The sequence below is a fragment of the Balaenoptera borealis genome (assembly GCF_965194805.1).
Source record: "Balaenoptera borealis genome assembly, chromosome: 9".
Classification (NCBI taxonomy): Eukaryota; Metazoa; Chordata; class Mammalia; order Artiodactyla; family Balaenopteridae; genus Balaenoptera; species Balaenoptera borealis.
The window spans coordinates 47051468-47066140 of record NC_138873.1 but is presented as its reverse complement, the minus strand read 5'-3'; the positions used below and the strand labels follow the sequence as shown (position 1 = coordinate 47066140).

At 36.5% G+C, this 14673-nt stretch overlaps 3 long non-coding RNA genes across 3 annotated transcripts in view; 2 read left to right on the top strand and 1 right to left on the bottom strand.

Annotated features, from left to right (window-relative positions):
- LOC309634634 overlaps positions 1-14673 on the top strand; it is a 494785-nt gene that overhangs the window by 251683 nt on the left and 228429 nt on the right. The window lies entirely within an intron of this gene.
- The window catches only part of LOC309634630, a 463425-nt gene that overhangs the window by 336493 nt on the left and 112259 nt on the right, over positions 1-14673 (bottom strand). The window lies entirely within an intron of this gene.
- Positions 3477-14673, top strand: part of LOC309634625 — a 43971-nt gene continuing 32774 nt past the window's right edge. Inside the window, exon 1 of the long non-coding RNA XR_014248256.1 lies at positions 3477-14649. This is a non-coding gene — a long non-coding RNA (uncharacterized lncRNA). The remainder of the gene's footprint in view (positions 14650-14673) is intronic.

Genomic DNA, 14673 nt, shown 5'->3' with positions numbered 1-14673 from the left:
TACAAATTTTTGCTTTTTTACATTTATGTATTTTCTCTCTGTTGAATTTTGTTTGTGCATGATGTGAATAAGGAAACATTTTCTTTTTTTCCCATGTAATCAATTTTCCCCATAGCATTTTTGTATAAGCAGTATATTCTCCCCCCATTTAAAAAAAATGTTTCCTCTATTATAGACCAAGTTTCCATAAATGTATGGTCTCTTCCATTTCTTGCTTGTCTAGTATACATTATTCTTTATCTATTCCTGCACGAATAGTATGCCTAGAATTAGTACAGCTGAATTTTTAAGCTTGACCTAATTACTAAAATCTTGGTATTTGGAAGATACCTCTTGTTTCTTCACAAACTGATTTTAATTTAAAGTCAACTTTTAAATTTTCTCAAAAACATTTGAGATTCTGAATAGATAGCATTGCGTATATATATATGTGTGTATATATATATATATATATTAAATTATCCGAAGTGCACATATTGGCAATACTTAGTCTTCCTATACATGACATGGTGATTCCCTGTATTTCTGTACTTCATTTTAATATACTTCCATTAAATGTTATCTATTTCTCCATGAAGATTTGCATATCTTTTGTTACATTTATTCCTTAGGTACCATATATATTTTGGTTGCTACTGTAAATATTATTCAAAAAATATTTGCTGGTAAATAGAAACATGACTGAATTCTAAATGTTAATCACATTTTGTTGAATACTCATCAATTCTAAAAAAATTTCTCTCCATTATCTAGTATTTTCTTTGTAGAAAAATACACTATAAGCACATAATGACAATTTTGTTTTACATTTCTTTATTTTCTTTAGACTGAATTAAATTGGACTGAGATTCCATCCTACTAAACTGGTGGGAAATTGTACCTCAGTCGTTACAGGTCATTACCCTGTCACACTCGCACACCCAGTGTTACTCGATGGCCCAGGATCTTATACATAACCAAAGAGTCAGGGAGCTCCACTAGTCAACACCTAAAGGTCCACACTAGCTACCACTGACACAATACTCTCCATGTCCCAAACCACAGAACACGGTCAGGTCTGGTGGCTTTGCTGCTTTGTGCCATGCTTAAGGTACAGAACTCTTTGTCAATCCTGGGAGCCCAGGTCCAACCTCCAGAGGCCCCGTGTGTAGCCATCTCCTCTGAGATCTCTCTCAAACTGCTGCCACAGTTCCACATGGAGAAGCAGGATGGGAGTTCTCACCAATTACTCCACTTCAGATTAGCCCTCTAAAAACAATCAAAGGTTCTATCTATTTGAGTGGAACTAAATATACAAATTAAAATCTTAAATTCCCTACCCATGCGCTAAAATCACCTTTAAACAGGTTGTTCCTTCTGTCAAGTTTCTAGTTAGTTGTCAGGGACTGGGTATTTATCTCTTGGCAGCCAGCTTTCCTTCTACCTCCCCGCCCAGTATGTACACATAGCCTAGTAATCTGGCCTATTTGGTCTATTTAGCTCCAGCCTTATTCATCCACACATTTAATCTCTGCCTTTCTAAAACCTTTCTAAAGCAAAGAATGTAGCATTAACTTCTCTGATTTGCTTTCTTTCTCTCATCACCTCATTCAGTCAGCAAATTCCTTTTTAGGAATTTTCAATTAGAAATAATTTCACTCTCACAATCATTTTTCCCAGCCAGGAGGACATTTACAACACAATCAGTAGGTACTAACCTGAAAGACCACACAGAATTCTGCAGGGCACTGGTCCATTTGTATGAGTCAAGGAAGGATCAGGAAGAGAGAGAAGGATCAAAGAAAGAGGGAAGCCAAATACAGAAGACTAGGTAGACATTTTGCCAGGCTAAGGAAACTGAGGGCAAGGGTACATTTCTAACAGAAGGACTTATCTGTGCAAAGGGACAGGGTTTTGATAGAATATAGCCCATATTTTCAAAATTTGAAAGAGTAATGTATGCCTTTCAGCAAAAAACCAAAAGAAAGGGGTAGGAACTTGGGCTAAAAAAATTAGGATTAGACAATTATGTGTCTTTTAATTAATATTAAATAATATATGTCATCTTATAGGTGATTGGACCCATTGAAAATATTTGAGTGAAGAAAAGGGGAAGTGACATAATGTTTGTCTCTTTCTTAATTGAAAATGTGATGTTAATGACTGATGTCAGCTTAATACATTATCCCTTCTAAATTTTTGCATTTTAAAAGATATATCATTAGAGAAAATTAAGACAAAGAGATACCACTACACCACTATTAGAATGGCTAATATCTAAAAAAAACATGACAATAAAAAATGCTGGTGAGGACGTGAGCAACAGGAACTCTCATTCTTTGCTGCTAGGAGTAAAAAACAGTACAGCCACTTTGGAAGACAGTTTGGAAGTTTCTTACAAATTTAAACACAATCTTATCATGTGGTACAGCGGTCACATTCCTAGGTGTTTTCCCAAATGAGATAAAAGCTAATATATACACAAAAATCTGCATATGAATGTTTATAGCAGGTTTACTTGTAATAATCAAAAACTGGAAGTAACCAAGATGTCCTACAGTAGGTGGATGTAACTGTGGTACATTCATAGAATGGAATAGAACTTAATCATAAAAAGAAATGAGCTGGGGCTTCCCTGGTGGTGCAGTGGTTAAGAATCTGCCTGCCAATGCAGGGGACACGGGTTCGAGCCCTGGTCTGGGAAGATCCCACATGCCGCGGAGCAACTAGGCCCATGAGCCACAACTACTGAGCCTGCGCGTCTGGAGCCTGTGCTCCGCAACAAGAGAGGCCGCGATAGTGAGAGGCCCGCGCACCGCGATGAAGAGTGGTCCCCGCTCGCCGCAACTGGAGAAAGCCCTCGCACAGAAACGAAGACCCAACACAGCCAAAAATAAATAAATAAATAAATTTATAAAAAAAAGAAAAAAAAAGAAAAAGAAATGAGCTACCAGGCCACAAGACATGAAAGAACCTTAAAGGCATATTGCTAAATGAAAGAAATCAATCTGAAAAGCCTACATACTGTCTGATTCCAACTACATGATATTCTGGAAAAGACAAAGCCAAAGAGTAAAAAGATCAGTAGTAGCCAGGGGTTAAGGGTTTGGGGGTGGGGAGAAAGAGAAGGGATGAATAGGTGAAGCAAAAGGGATTTTTAGAGCAGTGAAATTATCTGTATGATATTGTAATCGTAGATAACAATACAATATATATTTGTTAAGACCTATAGAACTGCACAACAAAGAGTGAACCCTGATATAAGCCATGGGCTTTAGTTAATGATAATATATCAATATGGGTTAATCAGATATAACAAAATATACCACACTAATGCGAGATGTTAATAATAGGGGAAATTGAGGGGGGAGGTGTAACAAGAGGTATATGGGAACTCTGTACTATCTGCTCAATTTATACGCAAACCTAAAACTGTTCTAAAATATTAAGCCTATCAATTTAATTGAAAAGCATACACACACACACACACACACACACACACACTCACACACACATACACTGACAGAACACAGCTGCATCTAAATCAATCAACTCTTTGAACCAATTATTTACATGCACATTTCATTATTCTATACACACATACAAGTATACATTGTGTTCCAGACCCCATAAAAATTCTGAGATAAAAGCTTCGTGAGCACAGGAGTCTCTGCCATTGGGATTTATGTCACTGAGGTATCCCAAGTGCCCACCACTGATAGGCCCTTTATAATTAATTAGTAATGTAATTTTTAAATTAATGAATAAATTATTGGAAACATGCAATAGAGAAGAGGTTGGATAGTGATCAGAAAGAATCCCCAGTGAGTTTAGAAATGGCTTTTCAGTAAAGCAACAGTATTAGCATCAAAGAAAGAAAAATGGAGGGATGAGACAGAGCCAAGCAGGGAGGCCCCACCAGTGAATGGGTTGTCCATAACATTTGTGGAAATGATTAGCATGATTGCAACTCCTGGAAAAGAACCTGAGAAATCACTTCATCTGTTTAGTCAGGTGGATGAACTCCAGGACATACACAGATTTGACCATTGTCACCGTGGAAAATTTAATTTCCAAACAAACTTACTTTGTGAAGGGTCAAGACGGGTATATTACTTAAATAGGAAATTTCTACTTTTATATTCCCATGGTAAGAGCTTCTATCCTATATTTCACATATGGGAAAGTGCTAAAAAAGGGATGAAGGTAAGACTAGGAACAAGTAAACAGGAAAAGTTTCTGGGAATTTTTATGACTGTACTGACATTGGCTTGTCTGAATATAAGAAACTTTCTTTCTTAAGATGCTCAAAACCCAGCTTAGAAGGATTGAATTGTAAATGAAGGAATGTTCATTTACACAAAAAGTACTAGAAGAAAACACATGAATATTTTTATACGAATAAAGCCCAGGAACCATAAAGGAAAAGTAAGATCAGCTAGCCCTATAAAATTTAAAATGTGTGGCTAAAACTGGCATAAAAATGTTAAGGCACAGTCACAAAAAGATTTTCAATTTTAAACATTGGAGTAATATTCAGTAGTCAAATAATAAACAAATAACAAAAGGAGAAAAAAGATAATTCATAGCGGAAGATAATCAAAGCCTTGATACAGCCTAAAAATTTTCAGTCATTCTTGTACTGAAAAACAATGCTAATAGAGATCATTTTTTTAAATCTATTAGATGGGAAAAGATTTAAAATATTATTCAATTTCAATACAATTTAATTTCAATAAATTGATATTATTCAATGATCCAGTTTTGTTAGGAATATAATAGATAGGCTTTTACAAATGTTCTTAACGAAGACTAAATTGTTTCAACTTTTTTGAAGTTGATTAAGCAAGTTTATCAAAAATGAGAGCAAGAAGTTATTACATGCTACACATTGTTAAAAGTACTCTGTTTATTAACATTTAATCTTTACAATGACCCTGTGAAGGTAGACACTGTTATTATCTCCCCATTTTACAGATGAGAAAATTGAGTTGTGGAGCAACCAGATAACTTACCAAGTAAAAAGTTCACATACCTAGGAAGCAGAGATGCTGAAATTTAAACCCAGGTATTCTGGTATCAGAGTTCATGGCCTTAACTATCACCTCATGGTGTTTCATATATTGTTTGAAAATGTACCTGGGATTTTGTTTTTATTCAGAGATGGTGAGGCTAACAGATCAGGAGAAAACTGCTACTGAAAAGATAGTTTTTTACTCACAGTTCTCAAGTGGAGAGGCGATGCCATGCCATGCAGAGACGCATGAGGAAGCACCAGGACCAGTCGAGAGACAGAAGGAGCGAGGGGAAAGCATGACCAAGAGCCTTGATTGTGGTTTTTGCAGGAAGGAATGGGCAAGGCAGGGTAAGCAAGCTGAGCAGACTTAGGACTGGATAGTTTGAATAATTTCGGCAGGCTCTGGGCTATAGGATAACCAGGGCAGAGGAATGTTGCCTCCTGCAGTGTAAGAATCAGATAGAGTTCAGAGTACGGGCTTTGGATTCATTGATTTATATATTAAAGGTGTGTTTGCAGGCAAGTTGTTTGCTATCTCTTGAAATTAGATAACTCTGGGAGGGGTAATCTCTCCAGGATCAGTAAGGCCCCAGATGCCAGAGCATCAAGATTACAGGAAATAAGAAAATACATTAATACCTATATGTATATTCTTTGACTCAGCAGTTTACCATCTAGAAATTTATACTGTAGAAATACACACACAAGCAGAGATGTGTAAAAACAAATGCTCGATACAGCACTGCCAGCAATTGCTTAAATTTACTATTAGCAAATGTATATGATTCTGGTGTTTGTGGAGGCTAAGAGACTAAGAGAAAGAAGTTGGGGCTCTGGCACAGTATTGTTACAGGTATGGGTGTTTCTGAAGAGTTCTAATCACTAGCCAGAAGAGGGGGACAGTGGTTCTGAAACTTCAGTGGCATCAGAATCACCTAAATGGCTTGTTAAAACAAGATCCAGATCACTGACCTCTACCTCTAGAATTTCTGATTCAGAGGGTATGGGGTGGGTCCCCCATACGTGCATTATTAACAAGCTCCAAGTGATGTTGATGCTTCTGGTCTAGAGATGATGATCTGAAATTCACTGCCCAAGAGGAAGAGCTATTGAATGAGGACACAAAGGTAAGACATTCTAACAGACTTAGCTCAACTGACCTTGACAAAGGAGCAACCAATCACACCTGTGAGACTGGGTGAGCAAAGCTTGCCACCAGAGGGCAGTGCTAGAGATCCTAGGCACCTCAATTTGGACAGAGCTTCTGTCCTAATTAGACCTGACTTAACTGGATGACAAGCATTCAAAATAATTCACTTTTCAAGTAAAGTTAAGTAGTGATTCTTTAACACAGCTGTTCTCAGCAATTGGCTGCAAGATAAATATTTGAAGGTCAATCCTGAGGTCTGGAATGCTCAGATGGCCAAGTCACATATGGGTTACTGAGGACCCCAAAAGAGGCATTAAAAAAACCTTACAGCTTAAAAGCCCGGATGCCAGGGATATTATTCTGCAAAAATGTGTTTTAGCTTCTCTATGTGGTCTTTTCACTACCCATTTGGATTCATTCTTGTGGAACTTGACCCTATGGAAGGTAGCACTAAATATTACCCTGCTTTGCTAGGGTAATACGATGAGAGTTGTGTTTTGAAATATATCACTTTCTCATGAAAAATAATAGAAAACCCTTGCTTGAATCTTTGCTCCAAATTTTAACCAAACTCATTCATGAGGTCGGATTTTAGTTATTTTACTTCCAGAATTGTGGACTAAATGTTGAAAAAAATACCAAATAGTAGTTACCTTACAATACTTTTTATTACCTCAAATAATAGTTTCTATGAGAAATTTTGTAAAGAGCTAATCTCAAAAATAGTGTAATCATATTGATTGAATTATAGAACAGTAAGGAACTGTGAGTTTTCTTTAACTGTTGCCATTCAAATGTAGCTTTTGTCATTCTAATTACTTTTAAAAGGTTAATAGAGACAAAGGGAATATTATTAATATATGTTATTTTATAAATAAATTCGAAGAGTTGAATCAAACTAACTCGGACAAAACACTAGAATTTTACTTAGAGTCAAATATTATTCCCAATGTGAAATACATTACAGAATAGAAAAGTAAATTGTCCGGTGTTATCAAAAGCTAATATTGGGCTTCCCTGGTGGCGCAGTGGTTGAGAATCTGCCTGCCAATGCTGGGGACATGGGTTCGAGCCCTGGTCTGGGAAGATCCCACATGCTGCGGAGCGACTAGGCCCGTGAGCCACAATTGCTGAGCCTGCGCGTCTGGAGCCTGTGCTCCCCAACAAGAGAGGCCGCGATAGTGAGAGGCCCGCGCACCGCGATGCAGAGTGGCCCCCGCTTGCCGCAACTGGAGAAACCCCTCGTACAGAAATGAAGACCCAACACAGCCATAAATAAATAAAAATAAATAAATAAATAAAAATTTTTAAAAAAAGAAAAAAGAAAGAAAAAAGTGGTCATGTACTTTAAAAAAAAAAAAGCTAATATTTATTTTCTATTATTTAATGTTAAGGTCAGAAAATTGATCCTCCCAAATATGAGAAATTAGGAATCTTTTAGATACCTACATCACTTCTTTCTGCATACAACATGCTGTGTTATTTGATTTTAGGAATAATCTAATTGCAGTGACCATTTCTTACAGCACAGATTCTCACACTCTCTGCGAGATGGTGGGAAGAGGGCGGCGATGGTTGACTAATACGGACAAAAAAGCAGACCAGTGAATATGCAGAGTGGACGGGTGGCATTTACAGATGAGCCACACGTTTTCCAACTGTTAATACCAAGGACTAATCATAGTTCATACATCCTTCTCACTCTTCTCAGCCTGGTAAAGAGCTTTGGCAGCAGAGGGCTGAGTCATTTTTATCAGCCTGTTGCCATGGGATTCTATTGTCCTGGAGATCCTTCTACCAGAGTGCAGCTCCGACACTAGCATCACTCACACTGGGAGCTCTCCCAGGGCAGGAGCTGAGGTGGCCCACTCATGACCTCTTTGCAGAATCAGGAAGTGTCATTTCTGCAGTGATTAAGTGAGTTTTCTCTTTTCCATGAGCAAGCTATTTAGTTTGGTCATTTTTGCTTTTAACCTAATGCCATTAAGTGCTGTGTTTGTGTGTGTGTGTGTGTGTGTGTGTGTGTGCGTGTGTGCGTGTGCGCACACGTGTATTTTAAGTATAACTGACTTCTAATGCATCAATAAGACAAATTAATTACTGTATTGACCCACCTCTTTTCTAAGCATACAATGTTAAGATTTACATGTTTAAGTCAAGGGCTCTGCCATTCTGTCCTGCTCTGAAAAACCTAAACAACAACAAAAAAGCATAAAATATTCAACATAATGTACCACCAATTAACACTGAAAACAATATTATATTTAAAATGCATGAAATATATGTATCTTATATGTGAGGATTGGGAGTAAATATATTAATTCAGGTAAAACTTCCATCAGATAGTGTTTCTCTGTTTATATTTCATGATTACTCAGAGCTCAGGATGAAATTTAGCTTTTACTTTCAATAAGGAAAATTTTTCTTAGCAAATTACTATCATAAGATCAATGAGGTAATGTTTAAACTTCTTAAAAATGTACATATTTTCAAACATGCTAGAACAATTTAGAAGCATTGGTTTACACTTACATAATTTATATGCTTATATCATTTTTATCTGCCTGATAAAATTTTACCTGTTGTTTGCTAAAGATTCTTCTACAATAATTCATTAACTTAATTGAAAAACTCGGTACAAAAAAGTCATTTAAGAGCATTTTTTTAGAATTTATGTTTTATACTAATTCGTGCAAGAATTAATAAAAAATGGAGCAGAGTAATAAGGCTAAGATATCAATATTTTGTTTCTCTACAATTCTATGATACAAGGATACTTTTATGATAATTTAAATTTTTGATTCAATTAATCTTTATGGAATGCCTACTGTGTGCAAAAGGCATTGGTTGCTGAGACCCAGACCAGTAAGTACCTATCTGCTATTCAAGCTCCACTTCTTCTGAATAGCAGAACCCACTTTCTCTTGGGTGTGGGCATGGCACTGTGTCAAGCTAAGAAACTACATTTCCCAGCTTCCTTTTCAGATAAAGATGGCCACGTGACTGGCCAGTAGCAAGTAGCAGAAGCTGTAGGGTGAATCTGACTTGGCTGGAGGTTGGCCCTTCCATCTTCCTTTGGCTTATTGTCTGAAAAACAAATGTGAGGGCTGGAGCTCCAGGATAGAAGCCAGCATTCATAAGGTCAGAGCTGAACAAGAGAAGGACCTTGGGACAGTGGTGACTATGTTAGTGAGGTTTCTCCAGAGAAACAGAACCAATAGGATGTAAATATATATATAAAGAGACTTATTATAAGGAATCAGCCTATGTGATTATGAAGTCCCAAGGTCTGCAGTCAGCAAGGTGGAAACCCAGGAAAGTGGGTGTTTCAGTTTGAGTCTGAAGACTGGGAAAAAAACAATGTCTCAGTTTGAAGGCAGTCAGGCAAAAGGTGTTCCCTCTTAGTCAGCTTTTTGGTTCTATTCAGGCCTTCAGCTGACTGGATCTGGTCTACCCATAATAGGGAGAGCAATCTGCTCTACTCAGTCTACTGATTCAAACGTTAGCCTCATCCAGAAACACCCTCACAGACACACTCAGAAAAATGTTTGATTAAATATCTAGGTACCCCGTGGTTCAGTCAAGTTGACACATAAAATTAACCATGGCAGTGACATTTGGCCATCACATACCTGCTTTGCAGAGTGAGCCTCCAAACTTCTTTCATGTGAAAGAATAAATCTCTACCTTATTTAACCTACCATTTTTTTATATTATTATTATTTTTTTAACATCTTTATTGGAGTATAATTGCTTTACAATGGTGTGTTAGTTTGTGCTTTATAACAAAGTGAATCAGCTATACATATACATATATCCCCGTATCTCCTCCCTCTTGCGTCTCCATCCCACCCTCCCTATGCCACCCCTCTAGGTGGTCACAAAGCACGGAGCTGATCTCCCTGTGCTATGCGGCTGCTTCCCACTAGCTATCTATTTTACATTTGGTAGTGTATATATGTCCATGCCACTCTCTCACTTCGTCATATCTCTTAACAGCCAAATGCAATTTCTAACTGATATAATGACTATAGTCACATTTGGATATCTGGATTTCTCACAAGTATTTTATATGTTCAAACATGACTTTCACATGATAAACTCTCAGCAAATATGTTCTAATGTTGATAATCTAAAATCAGGACATAAAATCCTTTGTAAACTAATTTATATGACAATACACTATAAATGTAGCCATATTAAAATTTATAAATATACTTTCTTGTTGAAAATTTTGTCCCATTTTCCTTTGTTTTATTTCCTTTTCATCCACTTCACCTGGCTAATTCAGATTCATCTTTCAGAATTCAGTTTATGTGTCAACCCTTCCAGAGAGTCTTCTAAGGGTTGGGTATCTCTCCCAGGTTCTCTTTAGCATGCTGTACTTCCCTCTGTAATGATCCTTGCTATATTCTATCATACTGATTACTCCGACAATCCATGAATCCTCTGAGGACTGGATTTAAGTTCTATGACTGTTTCTTTTCTTCTAAATAATCTGGATCTCAAGTGAGGAAGGCTGAGTTAATCCTAGTTCTGAATTCATTGCCCATTGTTACACATGGTCATCTTAAGACTATGCACCACCTAGTTGTACCTATTTACTCATTTACTTAATTCCTTAATTTCTACATAACACTCCAGTTCCTCTCTACCATCGATAGGCAACAGTGTAATGTGATAATGCACATTCTTGTATTTGTTTGTGTTCTTGTTCATTGTTTCCTATCTTATGTGCATTTTTTAACATTTTTGTAAGTGGTACTGTGTTATATTCTAGGTTTTATTTGTTAACTAAACTTATTCTGTGTTTTGATTTGTTTGCTCAATAATATATTTTTAAGATCAATCCATGGTGCCACAAGTACACTCAAAATCGATTGCTTCTAACTGGTGCATAATGTTCTCTGGTATACAGCTGCCGCAATTTACCTATTTGTTCTCCCAAGACATTTACTGGTTGCTTCCAAATCTTCATCACCACAGTAATGCAGCAATAAGCATTCATTTACAAGTCCCCTTTAGATCTTGTGGAAATTTCTTTAGCATGTGTGGATAATGTGCGTACATATACAATGAACATATATATATATACACACATACATTTTGTATGTATATACACGTGTGTATAATGTATGTGTGTATATATACATATGTTAAATATATACATCTCTTAAGAGCTGAATTCCTGGCTCACAGGAAACCCACATTCTTATTTGACTAGGTAGTGCAAAAAATACTCTTTCCAAAATGGCTTAATCTGTCAACACTCCTACCCACAGCACATGAGAATATCAATACACTCACATCCTCCCCAACGTTTGGCATTACTTACTTCCCAAATTTTGCCTTTCTAGCAATGTAAAATTATATTTCTGTTTTTAATTTGCATTTCTTGGATTAGTAATGTGTTTGAGAATCATTTTATTTACTTAGTCTTTTGGTGGTTTCTCTTCTCTACATCACTGTCCATATTTCTATTAGGATTGTTGCATTTTTGTTGCTGTTGATTATTTTCAGGAGTTTTTTGTGTATTGTACATATTAATCCATTCCCAGATTTAGGCATTTGAAACATATTCTTCCATTTTGCTACCTGTTCATTACATAGTCCCTTAAGTTCCTCACAGAACAGAAATGCTTAATTTTGATGGAAAACTAATATTTTATCTCATGGTTTGTACTTTGTTTTATTTAAGAAGTTTTTCCCCACCCCATCTCTTAATCACAAAGATATTCTCCTATATTTTGTTTTATTAACTTTCCAATTTTGTCTTTCACACTTAAACATTTTAATCCATCTGGAGTCTACCATTGTATGTGGCAATAGATAGGGATCCTGTTTTATTTTTCTCCATATAGTGAATAATTTTTTCAACATCATCTACTAAACAGTTGGTCCCTTCCCCATTATTTATGATGCCCTCTTTTTTTAAAAATATTTATTTATTTATTTATTTTTGGCTGCATCAGGTATTAGTTGCAGCATGGGGGATCTTTCGTTACGGCACACGGGCTCATTAGTTGTGGTGCACGGTCTCTCTGGTTGTGGCACGCGGGCTCAGTTGCCCCGCGGCATGTGGGATCTTAGTTCCCTGACCAGGGATCGAACCCATGTCCCCTGCATTGGAAGGCAGATTCTTAACTACTGGACCACCAGGGAAGTCCCTATGATGCCCTCTTTATCATGTATGTATACACTAGCCTGTCTCTGAGGCTTTTTGGTATATTTCTTTTCTTTTTTACCTATTCTTATTCATCATATTGATTTCTATATCCTCAAAGCCTAGCAGAATGCCTAAAATTTTTTGTGGAATAGATGATGATAACATATTCCTAACAAAGCCTTTTAACCAGGGTCCATTTAACATAATTGTCAGATCAACCAGAGTTCTCTTCCCATTTCAAACATAGCCAGATGCTCACAGTCTCTGAACACTCACAGCTGAGATTTTTCATTATTAAAAAGGTCCTAGCATTTTTGTACCCACCAGTTAAAGTGTATGTTCATAAGAATTAGTTATTTTAGTTCCAAAACTGTTTATGCCTATTATACTTATTACTGCAACTATATAATTTAAATGTCACATAAATAAATGAAATAAGATACAAAGAGTTGTTTCAATAAGGACTATTTTGAAGGATTGCAATACGGAGAATTATTAAAACAATTATTGCAAAACAGGTGTGGGCTAGGCAACTATGACTGACTGGAGAAAGGGATGGAAATTATAAAGATACAAAAGGACTCCTCCACTCAAATGGCTTTAACTTCTTATCCATTGTGGAGAAATTGAAACTGGAAAACAGATGATGCCTCATGGGCATGGACTTTGAAGGAAAGATGAATCGGAATTATAAACGCGTATCTATACTCAAAAAGAAAATGGACCTTAATCAAAAGATTGATACAAGAATGTACATGTATATATTCACAGTGAAATAAAATGTATTCATGTATCATTTTTATGATTCCCTGCTTCAACCAACTTTTTATCAACCAATTATGAGATCAGATAAGAGGTCTTCTATAAGGCAACCATGTAAAGATGATTACAAGTTCCAAATAAGCTGCACATTCAAAATCTGGGGACACATCTAGAAAAAATATTCTCTAGAAATGTATTTAAAATACTGAACTTTTTTCCCCTAGGTTATTAAAATGAGGGGTACTATGGTAAAGATTATTTCAGGATGGGGGCTGAGCACATACATCTTTAAATGTTTTTAAAGAAACAGATCCACAACAACAGTTACAAACAGAAAGAATGCCACCAGCTCCTGGGAAGTTTTGAGGAATTCCTGAAAGATAGGAAGCAGATGGAGTCAGATTGTCAGAGAAACAAAATTGGAGAAAACAACAGTCCAAAACACACAGTTGAGAAAATTACTGTTAAAAGCAATTTCACATATGAACGAAGCTCAGAGTCAACAAACAAGAGGACCTTAGAAAATAATCAGAGAAACTGAAGCACCAGATTTTGAATAACTAGGACGCTTTTACCCCTCTTATGCCCACTTATGCTAGGCAACAGGTAGTAGCCATGATTCCTCCAAATATCCTTCCTTTCACTCCCTCCAAAGAAAATCTAGGTCCTTAAACGTGAGTGATCTTCCAGGATATGGCTTTTAGCACTGTGATGGGAGTACAGAGAAAAACAGAGTAAAGCCTAATGAAACGTCACCTTCCATAAGGAAACCAGAGAAAGAAAGAAACAAGAACAGCGAACTTCAGCTTCTTGCACTAAAGCATAAATACAGGACTTTTTGAAAGTGTGTATTTTTGGCATAAAAGACTCCCAGAATAAATATTGTACCTAGAGAAGTAGAGCAGTACCCCAACTAATTTAAGACTGTGGAATGAATAGGGAGCCCCCCACACTGTGGCAGACTACTTACTTCTCCTCCCACACAAGTTCCAGAGAAAGCTACTTTAATCAGAACATATGTTCACAATTAAACATTATCATGTGCAAATACGAACTATCAAGATTCACTAAGATTAGAGGAAAACCAGCACCACAAAATAGAGGCACCATATTCACCAAATAAAAGAACACTCGAAGCAACTGAGTTAAAATAACAAACAGAAGACAGCTTATATACAATATATAGGTATAATTTACATCCTCAGAGAGGTTTTAGTTGATATTGCATCCATAAAACAGTAACAGGATTCTATGAAAACGAAACAATTAGAGATCTTAGAAAAACATGATCACAAAATTTAAAAACTAAAAACAACTCAATCAGTATGCTGAGTGGTATTCTGGACACAGAAGAAGACATAAGCTAGAATATCTCCCTAAGGGATACTCTTGGAATGTAGAGAGAAAGGACAAAGGGATGGAACACATGTTAAAAAAAGTTGAGAGATATTTACACTATGTCTAGCATTCTTTCCATTTTAATTTGATTATTATAGCCACCTGGTATGGTAGATTTAATTATTATCGTTCATTTTGCAGATGGGGAATCAGAAATCCATACACAGTGTAATGGAGGCAAGTCAGTGGCACTCCCCAGTC